The 12,655-nt window shown below is 48.6% G+C and overlaps 1 protein-coding gene across 5 annotated transcripts in view; it reads right to left on the reverse strand.

Annotated features, from left to right (window-relative positions):
- The window catches only part of trpm3 (transient receptor potential cation channel, subfamily M, member 3), a 345,827-nt gene that overhangs the window by 147,840 nt on the left and 185,332 nt on the right, over positions 1-12,655 (reverse strand). Inside the window, exon 1 of one of the 5 annotated variants that reach the window (XM_038804098.1) lies at positions 10,680-10,971. The exons of 3 other annotated variants lie outside the window; for them this stretch is intronic. The gene's annotated coding sequence lies outside the window, so the exon portion shown is untranslated. Of the gene's footprint in view, positions 1-9,805; positions 10,631-10,679; positions 10,972-12,655 lie in introns of those variants that run through there. One more of the 5 variants, XM_038804099.1, reaches the window with a different exon arrangement.

The raw sequence follows: 12,655 nt of genomic DNA on the forward strand, positions 1-12,655 counted from the left end.
ATGTCCCCCACATGATCATCCCCTCATTTAACGCTGCCCCCTTAAATCCCCCCCCCCCCCCCCTCGAACCGCCTCACGTGGATATCCGACTTATCTGGGCTAATTGGCAAGGTGGAACTGCCTGTAGTCCCAGCAGTGGCCACTGCGAGCGGCTGGCGTTGCTGGGTCTACTGGCCAACAATTCTCTACGGTGGGATTTGTTTATTGAAGCTTGGGAACCTGTCTGAAAGCAATTAATGTTGCTCCCAGCGTTAAATCGCTGCAGAGCAGACATCGGGAGTGTGGATGGGATCTCACATTTCTTTAGCCGGAGTGTCCGGGGTGGGGGGAATGGTGGTGTTGTGGGGAGGGAACCTCAGTGGACAATAATGTTTGGAGCAGGGGGCGGCTTGACCATTCAACACCCGGTTACAGAAAAGGCTGTCCATTAGGTTACAGGGCCGGGTTGGAGATCGCAGGGAGCCTGTGCCACATGGGCATGATGTATACGATCTGAATGCTTGCTCAAATCAAGCATGCATCGGATGTTTTTATTATTACTGGTCACATCCTCCCAATCATCAAAGAGAATGACTTCAAATTTACTGCTCAGAAACAGGCCATTCAGCCCAACAGATCCGCGATGGTGCTTATGCTCGAATGGAACCACCAGCCGTCCCTCTTCATTTCATCCCAACAACATTCCTTCTTTGCCTTTCACCCTCTATTTAAATTCATTCATGGGTGTGCCATGGCTGGGCACAGCCTTCATTGCCCATATCTAATTGCCCTTGAGAAGGTGGTGGGGAGCTGCCTTCTTGAACCGCTGCTGTCCATATGGTGTAGGTACATCCACAGTGCTGTTAGGGAGGGAGCTCCAGGATTTTGACCCATGCATTTATCTATTTTCCCATTAACTACAACTATTCCCAGGTGTTAATGATTTTCACATTCTCACCACTCTGGGCTAAAACGTTTCTTCTGAGTTCCCTATTGGATTTATCAGCGACTCTCTCACACTGATGGTCAATAGTTTTAGGTTTCCACCAAGTGGGGGTGAAATCCACGCAAACATGGGGAGAATGTGCAAACTCCACACGGACAGTGACCCACCAACATCTACCCTGTCAAACCCTTTCTTAATCCAAAAGATCTGACATCTGAGGAGAGAGTCGGGAGCGGGAGCTGACCTGGAAGGGATCAGGAGATGATAATAATGATGATGATGTATTGTCACAAGTAGGCTTCAATGAAGTTACTGTGAAAAGCCCCTAGTCGCCACATTCCGGCACCTGTTCAGGAAGGCCGGTACGGGAATTGAACCCGCGCTGCTGGGATTGTTCCGCATTAGAAACCAGCTATTTAGCCCATTGTGCTAAACCAGCCACTGGTAAATTGAGGCTCAGGCTTGGGGCCTATCGCTTATCTGAGGAGAGAGACGGTCAGGAGCTGGAGCGGACCCGGGCGTTCTCATGTTGGAAAAATGAGAAAAGAAAAATCAAACTGTGAAATCATAGGAAGGACGTGAGCTGATTGTTTGTTTCCCTTTCTCCAACGTTAGGGACTTGGCCCAAGGATCAAGGAAATTAAAACTTTCATTAAAAAAAAGTCATATCAGAAATGATGTGATTAGTTGCTGCATCTTTCTTTTTTAAGTGGTAATGTTCATGAGCATTAGCAAGATTTATTATCTAATAGTGCAATGGCAGGGCAGCTCTAACCTTTCAATTACACATCCTGTGCGATGTGGGAACTCTGGGATGCTTCCTGTATCCCGGATAACCATATGTGCAGCAAGTATAGCGAGTTGCAGTTGCTCGAGTTCCCTGTTTCAGAATTGGAGGAGCAGCTGACATCACTGCAGTGCATCCGTGAGGTTGAGATCTTTGTGAATAGCACATTTAGAACGATGTAGTCACCCCATAGCTTAAGACAATGCAGGGAGCGAGGGAATGGGTGGTGACCAGGCAGTCAAGAATAAACAGGCATGAAGGGCAGGAACCCCCTGATGCATCTTACCCTCTAATCGGTATTCAGTTCCAAATATTGAAGAGAGTGACGGTTCTTTTGGGGAGCGTAGCCAGAGATATGCCTATGGAACCACAGGTGACTCAGCTATACAAGTGTGGCTCGAGGAAGACTGGCAGATCATTGGTGATCGGGAATTGGATAGTTAGGGGGAACAGACGGGCAGCTTGGTAGCCGCAGATGTGAACCCAGGATGGTGTGTTCCCTCCTTGATCCCAAGGGCAAGGATGTCACTCAATGGCTGAAGAGTGCTCCAACGGATAATGGTGAACAGCCAGCGGTCATGGTCTACATCAGTGTCAATGGCATAGGCAGAAAGAGGGATGTAGTACTGCAGTCAGCATTTAGGGAAGTCGATTGGAAACCAACAAGCAGGACTTCAAAAACAGTAATCCAGAATCCTAAAGTACAGGAGGCCATTCGGCCCATTGAGTTTGCACCAACTATTTGAAAGGCCAGCCTGCACAGACCCAATCCTCGCCCAATCGCTGTAATCATGGCCAATCCACCTAACCTGCACGTCTTTGAACTGTGGGAGGAAACCTGAGCATCCGGAGGAAACCCACGCAGACACGGGGAGAACGTGCAGACATCGCACAGTCATCTGAGGTCAGAATTGAACCCGGGTCCCTGGCGCTGTGCGGCAGCAGTGCTAACCACTGTGCGGCATTTCCGTTCTGATTACTCCCAGTACCACACGTAATTGAGTATAGAAATAGGAGGGTAAATAGATAAATGTATGGCTGGAGAGATGTTGCAGGAGGGAGGGCCTAAATTCCTGGGAATGTTCTGACCGGCTCTGGGGGAATTGGAGACCAAAAGGTCGGACAGGTTGCACCTAACCAGAACTGGGACCAATTTCCTTGTGGGGTGATTTGTCAGTGCTGGTGGCGAGGGTTAAACCTAACTTGGCAGGAGGGTGGGAACCAATAGGCAATAATAGAAAGGAACAGCAAGGCGCATCGAATATTGGGAGAGACAAATAGCAGTGGCGTATGTGACTGTATGTGAATGCAGAGTGCGGTAAATAAAATGAATGAGTAGCAGGTGTAAATAGCCAGGTGGAAACATGATGTTGCGATTATTATGAAGACCTGGCCTAATGAAAGAGAGGACAGGGTATTAAATATATTACAATCCCAGACCAGACCCCAACAGTTGCTCGGATACCGAACAGAAACCCCAATATTTTATTTAATTTGTTACACTGTGAGGAATCGCCCCAAAAGTGATTCCACGCACAAGAGATATATGGAATATTAAAACAAACTTTATTACTAACACAGTATTATTAATCATAACGACAAGAGCTTACAATTACCAGTTAAACAATGCTTAACGATGACAATGACACAATAGCCCTTAACTGTTATCTTTATCTTCACTCAAACAAAACCCATCTCAGGTCGCAATCCACTTTCAAGTACAGTTAGCAGACTCGGAAATACTTGCTGTAAAGAGATGCCTTGGATAAACCACTTCAAGAGAGAGATCGTCCAGGAAACAGCTTGCAGATTCTTGCCCGAGCCAAAACACTGGTCAATAGGCAGCCTCTCCAGAAACCTCTTGTGCTGTTCACAGGCAAAGACCATCTCCTGGGAGAGCAGCTGCCAATCAGTTCATGGACAGATCAAAACTGAACCGAAACTTCAGAAACTGCTTCAGCCCCTGACTCCTCCCATTAACTTCATCATCTTACTGAGCTGAACACAATGTTTCTAATCATCTACTCCCCAGGGAACCTCCATTATATAAACAAAATTCCATTAGCCCATTTCACCAAACATTGCGCGCAATTCTCCGCTCCCCATGCCGGGTGGGAGAATCGCAGGAGGGCCCCCCCGACTAATTTCACAACCCCCTGGCATCCCCCGCGATTCTCCCACCCCCCGTTCGGAAGAATCGCCGCTCGCCGTTTTTCACGGCGACCGCCGATTCTCCGACCCGGATGGGCCGAGCAGCCTGCTGTTCGTGACCGTTTCACACGGCGGCAACCACACCTGGTCGCTGCCATCGTGAAATCGCCGTGAGATGCCCGTTTTGGGGCTTGTAGAGGGCCTGGTGGGGAATGAGCACCACGACTGTGCTCGGGAGGGGACAGACCCGTGATTGGTGCCCACCGATCGTCGGGCCGGCGTCTCAATCGGACACACTATTTACCCTCCGCCGCCCCGCAAGATCAAGCCGCCACGTCTTGCGGGGCGGCTGAGGGGATGACGGCCACCGCGCATAGAGCGGGTTCGAGCTGTCAGCCGTCATGACGTCAGCCGTGCATGCGCGGGTTGGAGCCGGCAAATCTGCGCATGCGTGGCTGACGTCACATAGGCGCCGCCGTCGCGTCATTGTCGCTGCGCCACCTTGATGCCAGCGTCAAGGCCCAGCGGCCGAGAATAACGGAGCGCCGCTCCTAGCCCCCCGGGTGGGGGTGAATTCGGTGAGAGGAGCGGGCTTCGAGGCCGTCGTGAAACTCGGTCGGGTTCACGACGGCCTTCACGAATTTTCCCGGGAGCGGAGAGTCGCGCCCATTATCTCAGGCTGGAATGAATTATGCTCTTACCTTTTACAATGCTTTAATTGCACCTCTGTCTCCAATATGTGCCTGCTGCCTTTCAAACCAGGAGTTTTAAAAACATGGCTGCCGCAGTCACACACACTAACCCACACTGTTAACCCTCACTGCACCAAACACACATCAGAAACTCCTACATTCATCCCAAATATCCCTGGATACCAGGGGCCGATTCTCCGCTCCCGGGAAAAATTGTGAAGGCCGTCGTCAACTCCGCTGAGTTTCACAACGGCCTCGGAGCCCGATCCTCTCACCGAATTCACTGCCACCCGGGGGGCTAGGAGCGGCGCTCCGTTATTCTCGGCTGCCGGGTCTTGACGCTTGCGTCAAGGCGGTGCGCCGAGAATGACGCGACGGCGGCGCCTATGTGACGTCAGCCGCGCATGTGCAGGTTGGCCGGCTCCAACCCGCGCATGCGCGGCTGACGTCACGACGGCTGACAGCTCGAACCCACACATGCGCGGTGGGCATCTTTCCCCTCAGCCACCCCTAAAGACGTGACGGCTTGATCTTGCGGGGTGGCGGAGGGGAAATAGTGCTTCCGATTGAGACGCCGGCCCGACGATCGGTGGGCACCGATCGCGGGCCTGTCCCCTCCCGAGCACAGTCGTGGTGCTCATTCCCCACCAGGCCACCTACATGCCCCAAAACGGGCATCTCACAGCGATTTCACAACGGCAGCGACCAGGTGTGGTCGCCGCCGTCGTGAAACGGTCGCGAACGGCAGGCCGCTCGGCCCACCCGGGTCGGAGAATCGCCAGTCGCCGTGAAAAACGACGAGCGGCGATTCTTCAGAGCAGGGGTTGGGAGAATCGCGGGGGGCGCCAGGGGGTCATGAAATTAGTTGGGGGGCCCTCCCGGGATTCTCCCACCCGGCCTGGGGAGCGGAGAATCGCGCCCCAGGTGTATACCGGGAAGATATGAAAGGAAGAAAGGAGGGAAGATTGACGGTATCGATTAATGAGAATGTTGCAATGCTGGCTTTTAGTTGCTAAATCGCTGGCTTTTAAAGCAGACCTAGGCAGGCCAGCAGCACGGTTCAATTCCTGTACCAGCCTCCCCGAACAGGCGCCGGAATGTGGCGACTAGGGGCTTTTCACAGTAACTTCATTGAAGCCTACTCGTGACAATAAGCAATTTTCATTTCATTTTCATTCATCTCAGAGGTTTCAAGGACACAATGATTCCATTTGACGAAAGCGAAGGAACAAAAAAGGTGAAATTGCATTGCTCAGTGTAATCGATCGACCACCAACTGGCGGGAAAATGTAGCAGAACAAATTTGCAAGGAAATTACAGAGAGATGCAAGAATTATAACAATTATAATGGGGATGGGGGGAGGACTTGAATTGTCTGAGTATAAGTAGGAGAGTAATGGGAATAGTGGGATAAGAATTCCTACAATGTGTTCGGGAGGATTTTCTACAGCAATATGTGTCCAAAGAGATAGGAGGCACTGCTCGACCTGATCCATGAGAATAATAATATTATAATAATAAATCGCTTATTGTCACAAGTAGGCTTCAATGAAGTTACTGTGAAAAGCCCCTAGTCGCCACATCCCGGCACCTGTTCAGGGAGGCCGGTACAGGAATTGAACCCGCGCTGCTGGCATTGTTCTGCATTACAAGCCAGCTGTTTAGCCCACTGTGCTAAACCAGCCCCAGAGATGGGCCCTGTGTCATGACCATTTAGGGGACAGTGATCATTTTATCATCAGGCTTAGGCTGCCTATGGATAAAGATAATGGAACAATACAGGGGAAGGCAATTAACTGGGGGAATGCCAACTTCGATAGGGATAAGAACGCATCTAACCCAAGTTAATTGGATGCATATGTTGACAGGCAATATTGTAACTGAACAATGGACTGCCTTGAAAGAGGAGAGGGTTGGGGCACAGTCAACGTAAAGTCCCACGAAGGGGAAAGGTAGGGAAAACAAATCCAGATCTCCGAGAGACGAACGAGATAGATATTAAGGCGAAGGAGATGACAGATGTCAGGTGGATAATACAACTAGGAACCAGCCTGTGTGTAGAGGATTCAGCACAGAATGAAAAAGCAAATGAGAAAAGCAAAGAGAGAGTATGAGAAGAGATGGTAGCTGACATAAAAGTGAATCTAAAGGTCTGCTATTGGCAAATCAATAATAAAAGGGTTGCAAAGAAGGAGTGCGGCCGATTAGGGACAAAAAGATGGTTTGCACATGGAGGCAGGGGGCATGGCTGAGGTATTAAATGAACACTTTACATCTGTCTTCACCAAGGGACATGATACATGCAGAGCTTCAGAAACAGGTTAAGGAAATGGCAGATGAAATTTAATGCGCTGAAATGTGAAGTGATAGATTTTGGGAGAAAGAACGGGGAGAGATGATGGGGGAATTTGCCCCAAAAATTTCAAAGTGTGGTCACTGACGGGCAACTCCCCTTGAGCGGATCGACACAATCCCGATTGCTCTCCATTCAAACAGAAATTTATTTGGAGGCAGGGAAGATTTGTGTCGTGGGACCCGAAGAGGTCAGAAAGGCTAATCCTCAGAGATCAGAGCGCCATTTTTAAAGGGTGCCTCGATCTTAGAATAACCCTCCAGCCTCCCCCCAATGGACCGTGAAGAGCGATAAAAACAAACACGGCTTATCCCTCCTTTGAAGCAGCCTGGACCTGTCAATCAAAAGGCAATGGTCTGTGGAATTGAATATAATCAATACAATTCAAGACTTTTAAGCTTCTCAGCAAGCTCAGAGGCTTGAAAAAGTTAAAGGGGAATTAATTTGATTGTGAAAAAGGCACTTCAAAGGCAAGACTCTTACCTTAACCTGACAAATCAGTGACACTGAGATGCTAGGAGAGATATCAAAGATTTGAACGCTCCAGAGGGAAGACTTTACCCTTCATCTGACAGCTCATTAAACTTGCCATGCTGGGAGAGAGTTTAAAGGTTTTCAAGGCTACAGAGGTGCTACATGGCCTCCATGCCCAGAAAGACCCTGGTGCCCTCTGAGCACCTCCAGATCAGCCCAAGCACCCTGCCGTCCCCCACCTCTCCTGAAGGAAGCCCCTCGGCCCCCCTTTGCTGTTAGTGTAGAGAGAGTGCTCACCCCCCTTTTCATCCTCAGAGTCCACAACGCCTGCTCCGCGTTTTAAGGACTCTGCCGGATTTCCAGCTGGAGAGGGGGTTGGGAGCATCCAGGGAGGTCGCAGCGTTCCATTTCAATCTCACAAATGAAATTGAAATGGATGCTAGTGATTTTCTCTGGGTGAGAATGGGCCAGGGTGGTCGTGGTGGGTTTGACACCCGGCGAGAATCTAGATTTGGGCCTGATGCCCAATTCAACGGGAATCCTGGCTTGGGCTAACGGCCCCGTTGAATTGCCCTCAATACAAAATAGAGTGTACAATTCTACAGAGGTTGCAGGAGCGGGGGGAACCTGGATGTATATGAACCACTGAGGGTGGCAGGACAGGTTGAGAGTATGGTTAATAAAGCATACAGTATCCTGGGTCTTATCAATAGGGGAATAGGGCAGGAGATCAAAGTTGTAGTGAGTTCTCCAAGTATTCAAAGGCAGTGATCACTATTTAGTACCATTAGGTCGGAGTGCTGGCATCCAATTGAAAGAAACTTGCATTTTTATAGCACCTTTAAAGACCTCAGAACGCTTCAAAGCACTTTACCGCCAATCAAGAACTTTTCGAAGTATTGTAATCTCGGAAACGCGGGAGTCAATTTGTACACAGCAAGATCCCACAAACAGCAATCTGTTTTTAATGATGTTTGGCGAAGGGAGAAATGTTGCCCAGGACACAGGGGAGACCTCCCCCAGTTATTATTACCAGCGACAACCGTCAAGGTTACCACAGATTCTGGGTAACAATCAGAGGTGGAACCATGTTCAATCTTCCACTCTCTAACTTAAGCAAGTTGAGGCTAATTACAGCACAGCCCCAAGATTGAACCTCAACACATCAAGTCACTGTGCCATCGGGGAATCGAAACGATTGTTGGTACGGAGAGTTTTCCATGGTATCGATCAACTTCACATAATGTCCAACAAGTTTCTGGGTGGCTTGAAAAGGTAGTTAGAACTCGCAATAACAAATTTCCATAAGTTAACAGAGTACCAGCTAATAATTTCACCCATACCTTCAATGATCAGGTGAAAAAAAAATAACATTTTGAATGATCAAACAACCTGAAGTGCCAAATGCCTTTAATTAGCTGGAATAAATAAAATGGAGGTATCACTCTCTACACTTCATTAAAATCTTGACCCAGTTGAAATGAGCAGTTTGCCAAACAGGTAAATGCTCCTTTTTTATTGCACCGGTGTTTAGCCAGTAAAGGCTATTTACTTGCACACATTATCACAAATTTCATTCAGTTGATTGGCAATAATTGAAAGAAATATCACAATTAGCATTTTACGCTGCTTGTCCAGCCTTTCAATTGTCCCATATTTCGTGAAGAAGAAGAAAAATCATTGAAAATCATCTGTAATACAAGTTTATTTCTGTCCCCTTTTAATGAATTGGAGGGAATTAACCAAATTAAAAAATCTCGGTATTTCTTCAAGGATAGACCTCAGGGCATCTCGTTGAAATACCAGTAATCCTGAACAATTTACAAACTAGTCGCCCACAAATTCTTTCCCTAGTTTGATTCTTATTTCCAGCTTACTCTACTTTGATGCTCAATTCCCGTACCAGCCTCCCCGGACAGGCGCCGGAATGTGGCGACTAGGGGCTTTTCACAGTAACTTCATTGAAGCCTACTCGTGACAATAAGCGATTTTCATTTTTTTCATTTCATTTCATTTCATTTTCATTTCATTTCATTTCAATACCAGGAGCTTCCAGTGATGGAAAACTGTTGGAAAAAGTTTCAGCAAAACAATTGCAGACAGAAAACTTTGTGCGGCATTTGCAACTGTTCGATGCCGTTGCACTGGAGTGTGTTCCACCTCTTAAATAGCTCAAATCAAACCCAGGGGCAAGCATAATTGCTTCTTCAGTTTGTGAAACCATCAAGTAACTCCCAGCACCTACAGTGACTGAGTGAGTGCCTCAGACAAAAGTTGCCCGTTAGAAAAATTGATTACTTTAAACCTGTGGACTTCATCTCCGGCCTCATAAAGTCTCAAGACAGTAAGAGGTCTTACAACACCTCTCAGACAGATATAAATGCATCTCGCTTATCAAAAAACATTTCGAAGTGCAACAGTACCTGTTGAAGGTCTTTGCGAAGTAACGGAGTGCTCCATTGCCCTTGCAGTGTTCACCAACTCCTCATACATAATTCTCTTGTTTCTTGCTGTGTGCTGTGTCTGCGTTAGTGACAGACAGCCCACTCAACCTCGGCGTTGTTACTCATTAAAGACACACACACCCATACAGCTGTCAGAGACGGGGTCTAGTGGGCACTCGCTATGTGCCACACAGACTACTTGCCTTTTGCTAGATCGGCCCACGCTTACTACCCCTTAAAAAGCAAGTCTGGGGTTGAGCTTTTAATCCAAGCACAAAGCCTTCAAAACATTTCCCCTTGACTCAAGTCAGGTATTTGTTTTAAATGCACGTGTATGAAAACACTGCTCAGGGAGTGGGATTGTTTGGCCACTTTATAATTCAATGGGGGTAGCTAATCCTGGGAGAATCAGCATGCTAATACCTCAACATTAATCTGCATTCAAGCCAAACATTATTGCTACTGGGAAGAATTAAATCACTCAGGGCCGCACCCCAACATCAACTGGTCACAGATACTCAAGTACTCTGGGCCAGATTAGAATGTCAAGGGCAATATACTGGTTAATGATCACTTTGGCTGGAGGGAGAAAAAAAAACTGAAGTCTGTATGCATCCACTGCGAGCTTTATAAACTGCCAACTAACAATGGCTTTGCTTTAATTAGCTTTTGAATAAAAGTTCCATTTTCTCTATCTGTCAGCACAGTAGCTCCTGGACACTTATCGAGGAATTCTGATTCTATCCAAAGGGGCACCTAGCTTGGTCGATGAATGAGCAATCATTGAATGAGGTGCATGGGCAAACAAAGGGACTTTTCTTCAGGCAGTCCTTGCGTTGTCACGGATACCTACTTTCTGGTTGGACGGTGTCCATGCTGCGAGTCACTTTTCCTGCCTTCCTCCGGCGCTGAAGAGCGAAGCCAGAGGGGGGAGAGCGGTCATCCTTCTTCACATCTTCCCACAAAAAAAACCGGGAGAGGCTTGGACTGTTAACATGAGGATCCCGTCCGTTTTATCCATCCCTGACAGATCCCTCGTCCCAAGCTTCCTCTTCTGAGTTAATCATGTCGTCCCCCCACCCCCATTACGCCAATGCTTAATCTTATTTAAGAACCAGCATTTGGAGGATCAGCATTTGAGGAGACAAAACAAAATCCTTTGATTGAGTCTCCAAATCTCGAGATAGTTAATGCCCTGACCAGTCCCATGATTCTAATCCATTTATCGAGGCAGTCAGGAGACTGGGTTCACATTTAATAATTTTTACTTGGATTTTCACCTAATCTTGAATATGATTTGCCAGCTTTGTTCGGCTTGTCAGGTTGAATGACCCAGGCCAACTGAAGGTGAATTAATCCGCAAGGCATGTTTTAGTAAAACCATCAATAAATGTGCGGCTTTGCGCCTCGCTGCAAGCATTTGCTTTCAGGTATATTTCGAATGGGTTTCTGTCTTTTATTCCCCTCCTCTGTTTCTCACTTTCTCTAAATGGGGGGGAGTTGACGGGGCAGGAACAGAGTCCCGTTTTGGGCCCGTTTAGCGGGATGTTTCCACGCCAACGGGACTTTGCCGTGTTTTTGTTTGGCCTTGGAGAGGAAGGCCCTGTTTCAGACCGCACTCTCAATCATTCCCTGCGCCGATGATCTCGGCTCGACAGTGGAGGGAGGGTATTGGCGGATGGGGGCACCATTTTTAAATGCCACCTAATCATTCGCCCCACCCACCCAGGCACCCCACTGCGGCTTACGGAATTCTCCACTGCGCCCAACTTACCTCTTATGGGGTCCTCACCCCATCTCTTAAGGGCAAAGCACCCCCCAGGCCTGATCCCTGGCAGGGGAAAGCTGGCACTTGGGCAGCTTGGCACTGCCGGCCTGGCACAATGGCAGTACCAGGGTAGCAATGCCAGGGTGGCTGGGTAGCAGTGCCAAGATGCCAGGCCAGCATTACCAAGATGCCAGGCCGGCAGTGCCGAGATGCCCCGCTGGCATTGCCAAGATGCCAGGCCAGCAGTGCCGAGATGCCCCGCTGGCAGTGCCAAGATGCCAGGCTGGCAGCAGGGGTGCAAGGATACCACCCTGCCCACAGCCCCACCACCCACGGGGTCTCCAATGGAACCCCCCAGGTGTTGCTACGCTTGGTCCACATTTGTGTGGACCAGTACGAAATGGCGCCATGGCGTGGTCTCCCAGCCAAGGCCGTTAGTTCCCCGGCCCCAGGAGAATATGGCGCCGACATATTTAAATGAGCCTGGATCTTGCCCTGTGAGGACGAGATCCAGATCGCGACGTCTCGCGCAGTTCCGTTAAATCACGCAAGGCATTTCGAGTGTCAGGCGCAACAAGGCCATAAAATCAGGAGTAAAATTGGGAAACATTCCTTCTTGCAAAAGTCGGTTGCAAAGTGGAAATCTCTCCCACGAGCAGTCAATGTTAGCTCAATTAATCATTTGAAAGCAGAGATGGGTCTTAGCACGCTGCCTGACAAGGGTGCTCAGGGAGATGGAGCCAGGCAGTGGTGTAGTGGTTTTATCGCTGGACTAGTAATCTGGGAACTGCTGCCCGCAGGTTCAAAACCTGATGGTGAAATTTGAATTCCAATTAAAAGACTAACGATGACCATGAATTGATTGATGTCAAAAACCATCTGGTTCACTAATGTCCTGCAGGTAAGGCAATCTAAACTCCATGAAGTAAGCTCTTAAATGTCCAAGCAGGCCTCAGTTCAAGGGCAATTTAGGACGAGCTGGACACCTGTAGCCCATGGAATAGGGGAAAAGAAAAGGTAGGGAGACGGAGGTAGAAGTCAACCCCAATCTCATTGAATCC

The sequence above is a fragment of the Scyliorhinus canicula genome, chromosome 8, assembly GCF_902713615.1.
Source record: "Scyliorhinus canicula chromosome 8, sScyCan1.1, whole genome shotgun sequence".
Taxonomy (NCBI): Eukaryota; Metazoa; Chordata; class Chondrichthyes; order Carcharhiniformes; family Scyliorhinidae; genus Scyliorhinus; species Scyliorhinus canicula.